The sequence below is a fragment of the Monodelphis domestica genome, chromosome 3 (assembly GCF_027887165.1).
Source record: "Monodelphis domestica isolate mMonDom1 chromosome 3, mMonDom1.pri, whole genome shotgun sequence".
Taxonomy (NCBI): Eukaryota; Metazoa; Chordata; class Mammalia; order Didelphimorphia; family Didelphidae; genus Monodelphis; species Monodelphis domestica.
Genome location: NC_077229.1, coordinates 318,253,920 through 318,266,280, shown reverse-complemented (window position 1 = coordinate 318,266,280; position 12,361 = coordinate 318,253,920).

The window sequence follows — 12,361 nt, the reverse complement described above, 5'->3', positions numbered from 1 at the left end:
TTTTGTAACCAAGGAACAATGTTTGAAATTAACAATAAAAATTAAAAAAAAGAGAAAGTACATACTACAGTTCCTGGGGTCTCTAGATTTAATGAAGATTATGACACTCTGCTTCCTTATGCTCTATAACTCATCAGTTCTACTTATCAATATTTCTATTTTTTAACTACTACTAAATAATTTTGATGATTACTAGTCCATCATATATTTTGAGATTTCGTTCTGCTAGACCATTTTATTCCACTTCTTTTTCATTATTTCACTTAAGATTGTTGACCTTTGGTTTCTTCAAATGAATGTTATTTTAATCTAGATCTCTAAACTTGTTAGTTTGATTGGTAGATAATTTTTCTCCTGATCCTTATCTTTTTTAAAAACCCTTACCTTCTGCCTTAGAATTAATATTGTGTATTGGTTCCAAGGCAGAAGAGTGGTAAGGGCTAGGCAATGGGGGTTAAGTGACCTGCCCAGGGTCACACAGCTGGGAAGTGTCTGAGGTCATATTTGGCCTAGGACCTTCTGTCTCTAGACCTTGTTCTCAATGCATTGAGCCTCTTAGCTTCCCCCATAATTTTTACTACACTCTTTCTGCCTTCCTTCTCTGTCTTCCAGGAGTCTCTAGCTTTTATTATACAAAAATATCTAGTAATATGCTGGTAAATGTTTGACAGCTCTGAAAAACAACATAAACCTGACATACTTTTAAGGTTAATCCTCTTCATAAACATTTTCTCCATCGCTTTCTTAACTTTAGACAATCAACAAATCAATTAAACATACACCGATGTGTAGTATTTTCTGATACAAATGCCTACAATGAAAATTTAGCTATTTGCTTTCCTCAGCCAGTTGGAACTGGCTCCAAAACACCCTGGCATATATTTGTGCCTCACATTGTCTGTCTTGCAAAGCGATGTAACTTGCCCTATGCTTAGTCTCTGTTTATATTTTTATGTGTATAGTTGTGTCTGTTACAATGTCTCCACTAATAAAGGAATGTATTTCTTCATTATGTTTTCTCAGGATCATGCAAAATTAAGTTTACAAGAGTTTCATGCCTGCAACTGGTTTATTACTGAAATAAAAGATTTCAAGCTTGTCAGCAAAACACTAACTGATTCAGTTACTTTAAATGGTAAGACTCATGGTGTTTCAGAAATTAAATTGTTGGCTATTTCTTACCCTACTCTCTCTATAATACCTACCTTCCCCCTAAACCCCCACCAAATGTTTAAGATGCTAACTAGAACATTAAAAAGGCAAATTACTTGAAACAAAAAATAAATTACCCAAAGTGTTTTGTATCACTCTAGAGAAAGATAATATTCTGTAAATGCAAATGATTATTAGTGGCAATCATTTTTCTCAGAGGTCATCTTTGCACTGGCACAGTAATTACTGGAAATTATTAGAAGGCACTGTTGTCATCCTCTCTACAGAAAGAAGAAAGTTCAGAACACTCTATCATTCTCAGCACTTTAACTAGTATTCCTTTCTCTATCCTAAAGCCAGGACTAAGATAGATGGTCAAGTATCTAAATTTTGAAATAAAGATCAGGTGATACACAGAGAAGGATGAGAGATACTCTTTAATATTCCTATATTTTTTAAATTTGATATTCCTATTTTAATGCCATGTAGATTTTAATGCCCAAAACTCCTGTTATTTATTATATGTACATATTCATCATATGATAAGTCAATATTCATGAGCTATACAAGTCTGCCACTACACTCTCCTGGGGATTTAACTTTCTCAACTCTGGAACTCCTGCCTCCCACCACAGGGCTTACTAGTTATAAATAAGTCCCACCAGCAATTCCTTAAATCCTGCCCTAGTCATCATCTTGAAATTCTTCTATTTCTACAGTAGGCACTGTACCGTCCCCTATTGTCTCTTTCATTCCCATAACACCTTTATATTCTAGAACTGTAACAAAGTCAAAACTACTGAAAAAGTTGACACAACAGAGAAACACAACTTCATGAGGACTTTAGATGAGAGAGGTCCCAAATGTCCTCCCTTACCCACAGGCCCTGAGTATTTATCCTTCTTTAATGTCAACAAGTCCAGAAGGAGTCTCCTAAAAAGGCTAATACTGCCTTTTGAATGAAGCCCTATTCTGACTCTTTAGCTAATCAAAAAGGCTTCTCATGTATGGAAAGGATCTTCAGGGTGACCCACTGAAGTTAAAGGATCAGCCCCTTCTCAGCAGTTGTTGTTGTTTGTTCTTCCTCTAATGGATGCTCTCAAACATACAGGAACTTTCTTTTTCTTCTAAGTAAGGGAAATGGAGGCAAGGCTTTTCCATAGGTTGGGAGCTCCAGGTCTTTGCTCCACACTCAGCAGAGTTCAGAGGGCAAAGACCCTTCAGTTAGCAGTTTTTCCCAGAATCCTCTTATCTCACTCCAACTGTCACTCCCCCTTTCCATCACATTCCAAAAGCTGTCTGCTCCACCTCAGTGGGCAGAAATGCAAAAGCTTGATTCAAAGTTTTTCTTTCCACAACACATATAATTATAAATATAATTATAACATATATATGTATATATATATATAATGCAAGGGTTCCCTAGGTTTTTTCTTGTTTTATTGTCTGGAAGGAAGCATTTTATTCAATGACCAAAACATTGTTTTAAAGGCTCTCTATAAAGATATCTCTCATGCATGTGTCAAATTTATAGAACATTGCTAGAAAATTCTCACATATCCTACCTCCTAATATCTGGGCCAGGTATATCACATTTCACCACATTCTCCTTCCCAGGGTTCTCTGCTACCCTTAAGGTAGTTTGGACATCTGTTGGCTCTCCATTATTAGCTATTCCTCACCCTGACTGATGCTACTTTGAGGAAGGATAGAAAATAAATGGGCATAGAAGTGTGAATATAACCCAGAAGTACTAATTGATTTCACTGATTAAGATGAATCCAATATGATAGAACACAATTCTTTTTTTTTATCTTTAAAATCCTTCCTCACTCTTCCCAGAATCTGCCATTCATTCTTCAAGGGAAACTTGATGGAAATTCCAGGTCATCAAAGCCACTTAACATAGTTACTATCCATTTATAGTACTCAAAATTATAGTTTCCAAAGTAACCAGAGCAAGGCATTTGTAATCTCTAATCAATATTTGAAAGGTGATATCTCCTACCTGTTACTACTATCTACTGGAGGCTTTCAGCTATGAATGAATGAATAAGTAAAAACTACAGCTGCTGAGAAGCTTAACTTCAGAGGGTCACCCTGCAGATCCTTTCCATACATGAGAAGTCTTTTTGATTAGCTACAGTCAGAATAGGGCTTCATTCAAAAGATGGTATTAGTCTTTTTAGGAGACTCCTTCTGGATGTGCTGACATTGAAGAAGGATAAGTACTCAGGACCTGTGGGTAAGGGAGGACATTTGGGACCTCTCTCATCTAAGTCTTCATGAAGTTGTGAGTCTCTGTTGTGTCAACTTTTTCTTCTATTGAAGGAAATTGGAAATGGCTATATACTTCTGAGCTTTGAAAGGTAAGGAGAGCAAGACACTGAGAAATTCTGTAGTGGAATTCATGCTAGGTTTATGACTATATAAATGGAGATTTTGAGCCTTTGGACTTCATCTCCCAGAAGTCCCTTAGTATTTCCCAAAATTTGCTTTTCCTTCGTCCTTGAATTTTGGGTGATCGTATTTAAATGGCTGTAACTCTTCCCTCTTCCTCTCTTGTACCTGCTACTGGTCTGAAGTTAGGCTGTTCTTTTGTTTTATTTATTATTAATAAAACTTTATAAAATATAATATTTAGTTATTGACTATTAATGTTAAAACTCACATTTTGGCAACCACGGAGAGACATGAATTCTGAAAAATTTTTGAGCAGATAGTCTTATAGTAAAGATAGTAAGTTTGCTGGGTCATTGCCTACCATGAGGGTCCAGGGGTGGGGTATGCCTCCACTCCTGTGCAGCCCTGCTGCATGCCACTGCCTGCTGTTTCTCCTGTCCATCTGCTTGGCCAGCATTTCTCACTGCTCTCCACCCAACTTGGAGCCTCCTCTTGCCAAGACCAGACCCTCCACAAAAGCCCACCAATCCAAGCCATTTTTTTTTTTTGTATAGAGGGTGGCATATAAAAATCTTTCTGCCCCAATCCCTTTCCACACTCCATGTGTGTGTTTCTAGCCTGCCATAGTCATTTTTCAGTGTGGAGAAAAGAATCCCACATCTTCTAATTTTCAAGCAGATTTTTTTTTTTAAAGCTAATCCTGGACTCCTACTTTAGAAGGCTCTTACTGAAGGTTTTTCACAGGGAGGGCAGTTAGTTTCAAATCAGTAGATTTAAAATAAGTTTTGAGGAATAAGCCTGTTTTTTTCCCCTTCTTTCTCTTGACCCAAAACATCAAGAAGTATTTTTTCTCTCATATGTAAATACACTATTGTTTTCCCTGGAAGTTTTGCTAATAAAATTGCATAAATAAAAGTTTGAATAAAATGCTTTGCCTGTGAGAAAATTTATTCTTGCTTTCTCAAAATTTTTTATACATAGATTTTTGATATTTTGATACTGATTTTGAATTCTTCTTTAATATAAATATATGTATATATAAAGGGTTTATATTTTTCCCTTAATTTTTTCCCTTTTTTCTTTTGTTTTTTGTTTTATTTTGTTTTCATTTTTGTTTTTGTTTTCCTTTTGAATTAACTTGCACACCCCCACAACTAAATCTTGCATCCTCAGCTGGATTCGGTGTTTTTTCAACACTTTCTTCAGGGGGGATTGTATTTTCATAAAATCCAAAATTTAAATTTTGTTTGAGATAGATCTTCAGAGAAGAAGCTTGCTAACTAACTGAATCCAGAGAATGAACTGTTTGCAGAAAGATATCTAAACCTTTTCACTATAGAAAGATCCAGAATGAACCTTGGGGTGCGGTTGATTGAACATTTTTTTGAATGTACATTCTCGTGCTAAAGGGGACTACCCCCTAATTGGCTTTTGTCAATGCACCCAGCAAAACATTGGTTTTGCGCTCTCTCTCTCTCTCTCTCTCTCTCTCTCTCTCTCTCTCTCTAGTTCTCTCTCTCTCTCTCTCTCTCTCTCTCTCTCTCTCTCTCTCTCTCTCTCTCTCTCTCTCTCTCTCTCTCTCTCTCTCTCTCTCTCCTATTTCACCTAATCTACAACTATTGTAGTTTTCCTCTTAGTGGGTAAATTTTTGTATATGCTTGCAGTTAGAATTTTTCAGGGTGCAGGATGCTTATGTTTAGTGATCAACTGGGGAGACTAGTCCCCCAATCATCATCAGGGGGGATTGTGAATTTTAAAATCTCCATCTTGCTTGGTCTAGCACTCAGGATTGTGCACACCCACACTACACGGGCATGTGCTAGTCAATGACAAATCAGAAATAACTAACTGCCCACCTGGGCTATCCTAAGTCAAGCTTGAGTTACCATTGGCACTTGTGAGGCACAGGAAGTGAGGTAGGGAACAGCCTCTGGAATTCGCTCACTTCCTGTGCACAGGGCTAGGCACCAGTTTGTGCTAGGAGCTTCAGCAGGGAGGAGGCCCGCAGACAGCTTTCCTTCAGATTGGTCACGTGAGTCAAGGACTGATTCTCTTCTCTAACTTGGCCTTTGGGCCTAAACTCCCTCTGGCTCTCCCAGAAGGTTGAGTTAACCTTTTATCCCTTTCCTCCTCTCTCCTTCCCTCCCTCTCCTTTTTCTTACTCCCGTTGTGATTAAACCACCATAAACTCCATTCTGACTTAAGTGTTTCATTTTAGGAATTTCATAGGTAAATTCCTTGGCGACCATAAATTAATATTATAACAATCTTTAAAGGTGATTTTCACAATAACACAGGCAAATTTCTATTTCTGCCCATTCATTTCTCTCAAAATATTATGAGCTAGAAAATTATTTTTTAAGAATACAGATAACTATTAAATACAAGTTGAAATGCATATAGCTACATTTTCTGCTGGGAAACTATTTATAAAGGTTTTTGTAGATTTTTTTCCATCTTTTGTTTGATTGTCTGACTTCCATTTAATCCTCAGGATCACTTCAATCATATGAGTTTGTTTGTTTTTTTACCAAACTTTCTTGAAATTGATTTTCCCCTCTACTACTTCTCAAATTATTATGGGGCAATATTCCTTATACTCTTTCCTCTTTTCCTGTAAAATTTGACAAATAAGTGCTTGCTAAGATAGTTTTCAGGCAGTTTTTGGTCTCGGATCATGATATTGATTAAAATTTTTTAACAAAACTGCTCTAGATGATGTCTGCATGTCCTTTTTTAATCCATTACCCATTGTTTTCAGTGTTAGTGATGTGTGCAAATGAAGTAGGTAAGTGTTGTTTTAATTGTATATTTTATTTTTTTTAATAATTATTCTTTCTTTTAGTATTTTTAAGTTTGAACTTTGCTTTAACAAATTGGTGGTCTAATTATTCATTGAGAGTCAATTTAGGAATTATTCCCCTGTCAATTTCAAATCATGTTCTTGTCTGTTATATTTTGTGAGTTATTATTTATTTCTCCCAAAATTCAACATCTGATTTTTTCTCACATGAAATATTCATAAAGCATATCTATAAATATTGTTTGTTGAGAGTTTTTTATCTTTCTCTTTCCATATCCCTATTCCAAATTTTAAAATATGCTTTACTATTCTCATTAATGCCCACTTTTACATTGACATTACCAAGTAAAAAGTATATGTGGGTTTAATTTGGAAGATCTACATAGAAATTCTTTACCTCATTTCCTCTGCAACAGATGTTGACACATAAACTGCAGTTATTTTCTTGGTGGCTTTTTGCAACTGCTGAGCACGCATCACAAGATGACCAAATGACCCATGAAATTTTGTTTCTTGTTGCCTTTGGATGTGCAACAAAACCAAACCCAATTTTTTATTTGCCTCTCTAAGGAAAACTATGAGCCATCCTGGTGTTTAGCTGAGTAAAATAAAATATATCAACCTTGATATTTTCCATTTTAAAGAAACTTCTTTTTGTCTCTAATAGGGTCTTTAATATAGAGAATATCAGAATTATTGTATTTTGGTTCATTCAGTTGAATTTTCACTTGTTGGCTATTGGACAAGGATACCCCTGGCTAATGTTTCTAGATTGTTTAAAATTTATAGGAGTCTAAACTTCTCTCTGTTTTGTATTTGTCATAACTGCAGAAACAAGAAAGGTCTACAAGAATAGGGACACAGAACTAAGAGTCATTTTGTATTGTTCTTTCTTTCATAAATTTCCATGGTGTAGAAATTATTAAGTGGCTACCTACTGGTGATCAGCCTCTCTGTACGTGGCTAGGCAGATTCTCTGAAAACGAATACAGTCTATTGCCAGGATCTTACTTAAAATCTTCCTACCTTGATTGAAACATCTAGAATTTGTATTCTTCTGGCATAGCCTTCTCCCATCTCTTAGCCAGAAGGAGGCACTGCAGTAGGACCATATATCATAAAAAATATTCCAAATTACTATTAATTAGAGAAATGCAGATTGAAACAACTCTGTGGCACCAACAACCTCAAATTCACCAGAATGGATAACAGGACAAAAAAAGCAAACTGTTAAATGTTGGAGAGGATGTGGAAAAATTGTGACACTAACATACTGCCACTGGAGCTGCGAACTGATACAACCTTTCTGGAGAGCAATCTGGAACCATACCTAAAGGACAATCAAATTGTGCATACACTTTGACCCAGCAATACCACTACTACATCTGATTCCAAAAGAGATTAAAGAAAGGGGGAAAAAAACCTGTTTGTACAAAAATATTTATAGTAGCTCTTTTTGTGATGGCTAGAAATTGAAGGGATGTCCATAAACTGGGGAATGGCGGAACAAATTGTACTATATGCTTGTAAGGAAATACTATTGTGCCACAAGAAATGACAATGATCACAAAAAACAAACAAACTGGGAAGACATATGAAGTCATGCAAAGTAAGTAGAACCAGGAGTACAGTGTACATAATAACAACAATATTCTTTGATTAATAATGAATGACTTAACTATTATCAACAAGACAAGGATCCATGACAACTTCAAGAGACTCATGACAGGAAAAAAAGATATCCACCACCATAGGAGGAATAGATAGGGAGTATGAATGCAAATTGAAATATACCATTCTTTATTTTTTCCATGAATTGTTTGGTAGTGAAAGTAATGTGTGTCTTTTTTATACCTTGATGAACATGGAAATATATCTTATATGAAAATATATGTACAATCTATATTATATTATGTTCCTTCTTGGGGAAGGAAGTAGGTGGGAGGGAGAGAGAGAGAACATGGATTGTGAAATAACAGAAAATGAATATTGAAAAATTATACTGACCTATCATCTGGAAAAAAATTCTTACAATTAAAAATAAATAAACATAAATATACCACATCATTGATTTTACTGGTGTTTTTACAATTTTAAAAAAGTACATCCTACCATCCTGCATGCTACACCTATGGGGTGTTGGGAGTGAAAGTGTTTGAATATGACTCTATCCCTGATCAAAATGCTATTCTTTTGTCTATACCCACCTATGCTATGTTTAGTCATGGTTGTAAATAAACCATTATGATCCATCTTAGTATTGTTGTACACCATTCATCAAGAAAAGAAAAGAAATAAAAGACAATTAAGATCACGATGTTCAGACCTGAAAATTCTGCCTCTTACTTTTCAGCCCCTGATGTCACATCTAACTTCTAACATTATTTACTTTGAATAGTCTGATTAGCTCAGGGGGTTTTGTGTCATGTATATGGCTAGGTTAAACTGATTTGTAGATTTCCCTCCACCCTTCTCTGTGCAAAAATGGAATAACCACTAGATTAGAAATGTAGGAATATAAGTGACTCTACATGTTGGTTTTATTTTCTCCTATCTTCATAGTTATTTTTTTCCCATTGCAAGTCCTTAACCATGTTCTTTTTGCTACGTCTAAACCCCTTTCCTGCCTATAAAGTCCTCCTTTTGACCTACTCAATTTCTACAAATATTTTTGAATCTGTGAATTATGATTCCCTCCATCCCCAAATGGGTAATATTCTTTTACCCCAGGGGAACTCAAAGAGTACACTAATTTACATATGGTTCTTGTATATTATTTTGTATGATAGTTACCATCTGCATTTGTCTTATCTCCCAATTCCACTATAAACTCCTGAAGGGAATAAATCAGTTTTATCTCAACTTTGTGTTTCTAAACAAATAGCACAATGCTCTGTTCTAATAAGAATTTAATATGTCACTGTTTAAGTGACTTTTCTTGGCATTAGAAGAAATAGGTTCAAGTCCTGGCTTGGTCATTTACTAGCAGTGTAACCACAAACAAGTTATCTAACCATTTTGAGCCTCAGTTTCCCCAACTATAAAATGGGAATAATAATATTTGTACCTACTATAGTTGTGAAGATGAAAATATACATACACACACTCATATGGATTGCCGGGAGCCATCAAAGACCATGCTATTTGACACGGTCACACATGAAAACTGGGGACTGCAAAGCAGCCCCGAGGAAGGATGAAAATATCCACTGAAAACCCCCTAAGTGACTTTCCTTATTAACATCTCCTCATTATTGGAATTGCTATGATTATTATTCTTACCTAGCCCCATGAAAAATTGATGAGAGCAACATGCTTGCAGGATTAATACAGATGTCCCACTCTGTCTCCCCAGGATATTACCAAGAGATCCCACTTACAAAATTAAACCTAAGGATTCTTATATACCCACTTAGATAGGACCCTCATTTTTAGTCATAAAAACTTCTGGCAAATCTGTGCTCTGAATTCCCCAACCTATATCTGGGTCATGTTGATTCTACCCTCTGACCCTGCACTTAACAACAATGTTTTGTTGACTCTCTCCTTAGGCTTAGTGTCTGTTGTTATGTTCTATGGAAACATGTATGTTGAGAATGAAATTGTATGCCAATTAGATGTGTGATCATGAGGGTATAAAATAAAGCCAAGCCTCAGCCAAAAGGGGAGCAGTTTATCCTGTGAAACCCGTGCTGTGGGTTGAGTAGAAAGCTCTGTCCAATCCATCATTCAGCTGATGCTGTCCCACCTCCAAGACCCTATCCCCTATGGGACACTGACCCACCCCACAGCAATGGATATATTTATGTGTACATATATTTTTTTTAAAACTTTGGTAATTTATGCTCTGGAACTATTCTCCCAAATTTCACTGGCAGTTTGGATCCCCACAATTCAGTTACTACTTTTCCTTTCAGATGCAGGAGTCTGGGGAATTGATGAGGATGATGATGATGATAGCTATTATCTCTACAGTGTTTTTTGAGGCTTATAAAGAACTTTATAAATATCTCATTTTATACTCACAACTATATAATATAGAAGAGGAAATGGAGGTAGGCTCTATTTAGTGACTTGACCAGAGTCATAAAAGTTAGAAAGTGTCTGAGACTGAAGTTGAATTCTGGTCTTTTTGACTCTAAGTCTAATGTTCCATCCACTGTGTCAATTAGCTGCCTAATATTATATCCCAGGTGCCCCCACCAGTATGCTTATTATCAAATTATCAATTGATATCAAGTAGCGAGACAGTTTTTAGAGAGGTGTATTTACTAAGGCAGTACAGAAAGAACCATTGGTGTAACCTTCCCTGCCATCCTCTGCCCTAATGACTATGATATACTCACCACCAATATATATATATATATATATAAAATTTAGGAAATAGTAAGTGAGTGAGCTCAAGGTAAGATGGTGTGGGAAGGAGGTAACATATGACTCCTAGAAGTCTTTTTGCTGAAGCAAAATATATTCTCTCCTATTAAATGTATCAGGCTATAAAGAGGAGTAATTTTGACCAACTCATATTTTTATTATTATTTAACACTTTTTTCATGTTATATTAAAAGGCATTTAGTTAGAAATTAACTTGTAGACTACTATACTATAATCCTTTAATGTGTAATGTTTTATAGACTCTCAATACAGGTGGACATAATTAAAGCATTATTGCATTTGAATAAAAGTATTGGGATATAAGTTTAAATTCCTATAATACCCTATATTATACATTATAAATATAATCCTATAATATAATAATAAATTCCTATAATAACTGTTTGTATATGGAGATGATATATAGCCCATGCTATTTTCAATTTTTTCTTTCATTTTCATGGTCTTTATATTTTAAGGGCTTTTGGGGGGCATTGTTCATAGTTTGGAAGTTAGAGGAGTACTTGGTATTGGTAATAAGCATTAACATTAAATTTCCAATTGTCAGTGGTCTTTATAGGTAAACATGGGCAACAGTTTTGTCTGTGATGATACTCTAGTACTAATTTTATTTTTTGAATTGTCAAGGATATTTTGAGGTTCGTGTTTTTAGTAGAGGGATTTGTCATATATGTTGTTATTGCTTCTGTTACCTCCAAAGAGTGAATGTGGCATTAAATTACATGTTAAAATCATGACTCTAATGCTACTACATGACCTTTGCCAAGTCATTTGATCCTCTCTGGGTCTCAGTTTCCCCATTTGTAAAATGAAGGTATTGGACTTATAACCTCCAAGATGCCTTCTATAGTAGATTTATGATTTAAACAAACACTTATTTATGAGTCATCATGTGACCAAGTATTTTTCACATCAAAAGAGAGGCTAATGATGATTCCATAGGAGATGACAAATGGAGTTCAATACTTTTGCAGTAGGTGGTTTTCTGAAGTCTTAGAAAGTAACTGATATAGTCAGATCAGAGATTTTTGCTTCTATAAAATCATAGGATGGTCTTCCATGGCTCTGACATAGAAAAATAAAAACTTTGCTCTGCTTCTATGCCTCCAGGGGAATTTAACACAACAATGGGACAGAAATGAAGGACTAGAGGAGAAAACAAAGAGGAGGGAGATATCATATGTCTCTACTTTGACATGCTGACTTTACAGATGTCAGTGTAAAAGGATAAGACCTCAATTCTGCTCCCACTTCAAAGGAAATGAGGCATTAAATTTTTAACAGTCTGGATACCTAAAGCAGAAAGGGCACACAGATAAAAGAAAGGTGGGGAGATGTAAGTTGGAGCAGAAATTTTCCACACCCCATCATTCTAAATTAAACACGTCTGAAAGATCATATGGATGGATTTTAACACATCCAATATGGAGGGGAATGCATTAGAATATTGAAGAAAGTGCTACCTTGGCACACAGATGAACTTGGAGCTAGGAAGTGCTATCATAGAAGTCTGTGTGGTGGTGAGAAGATTATTTCTCCAGGTAAAACCACATGGGAAGCAACTCTGCCTAGAATTTTATGGAGATAATATCTCACATCAGATTCGAA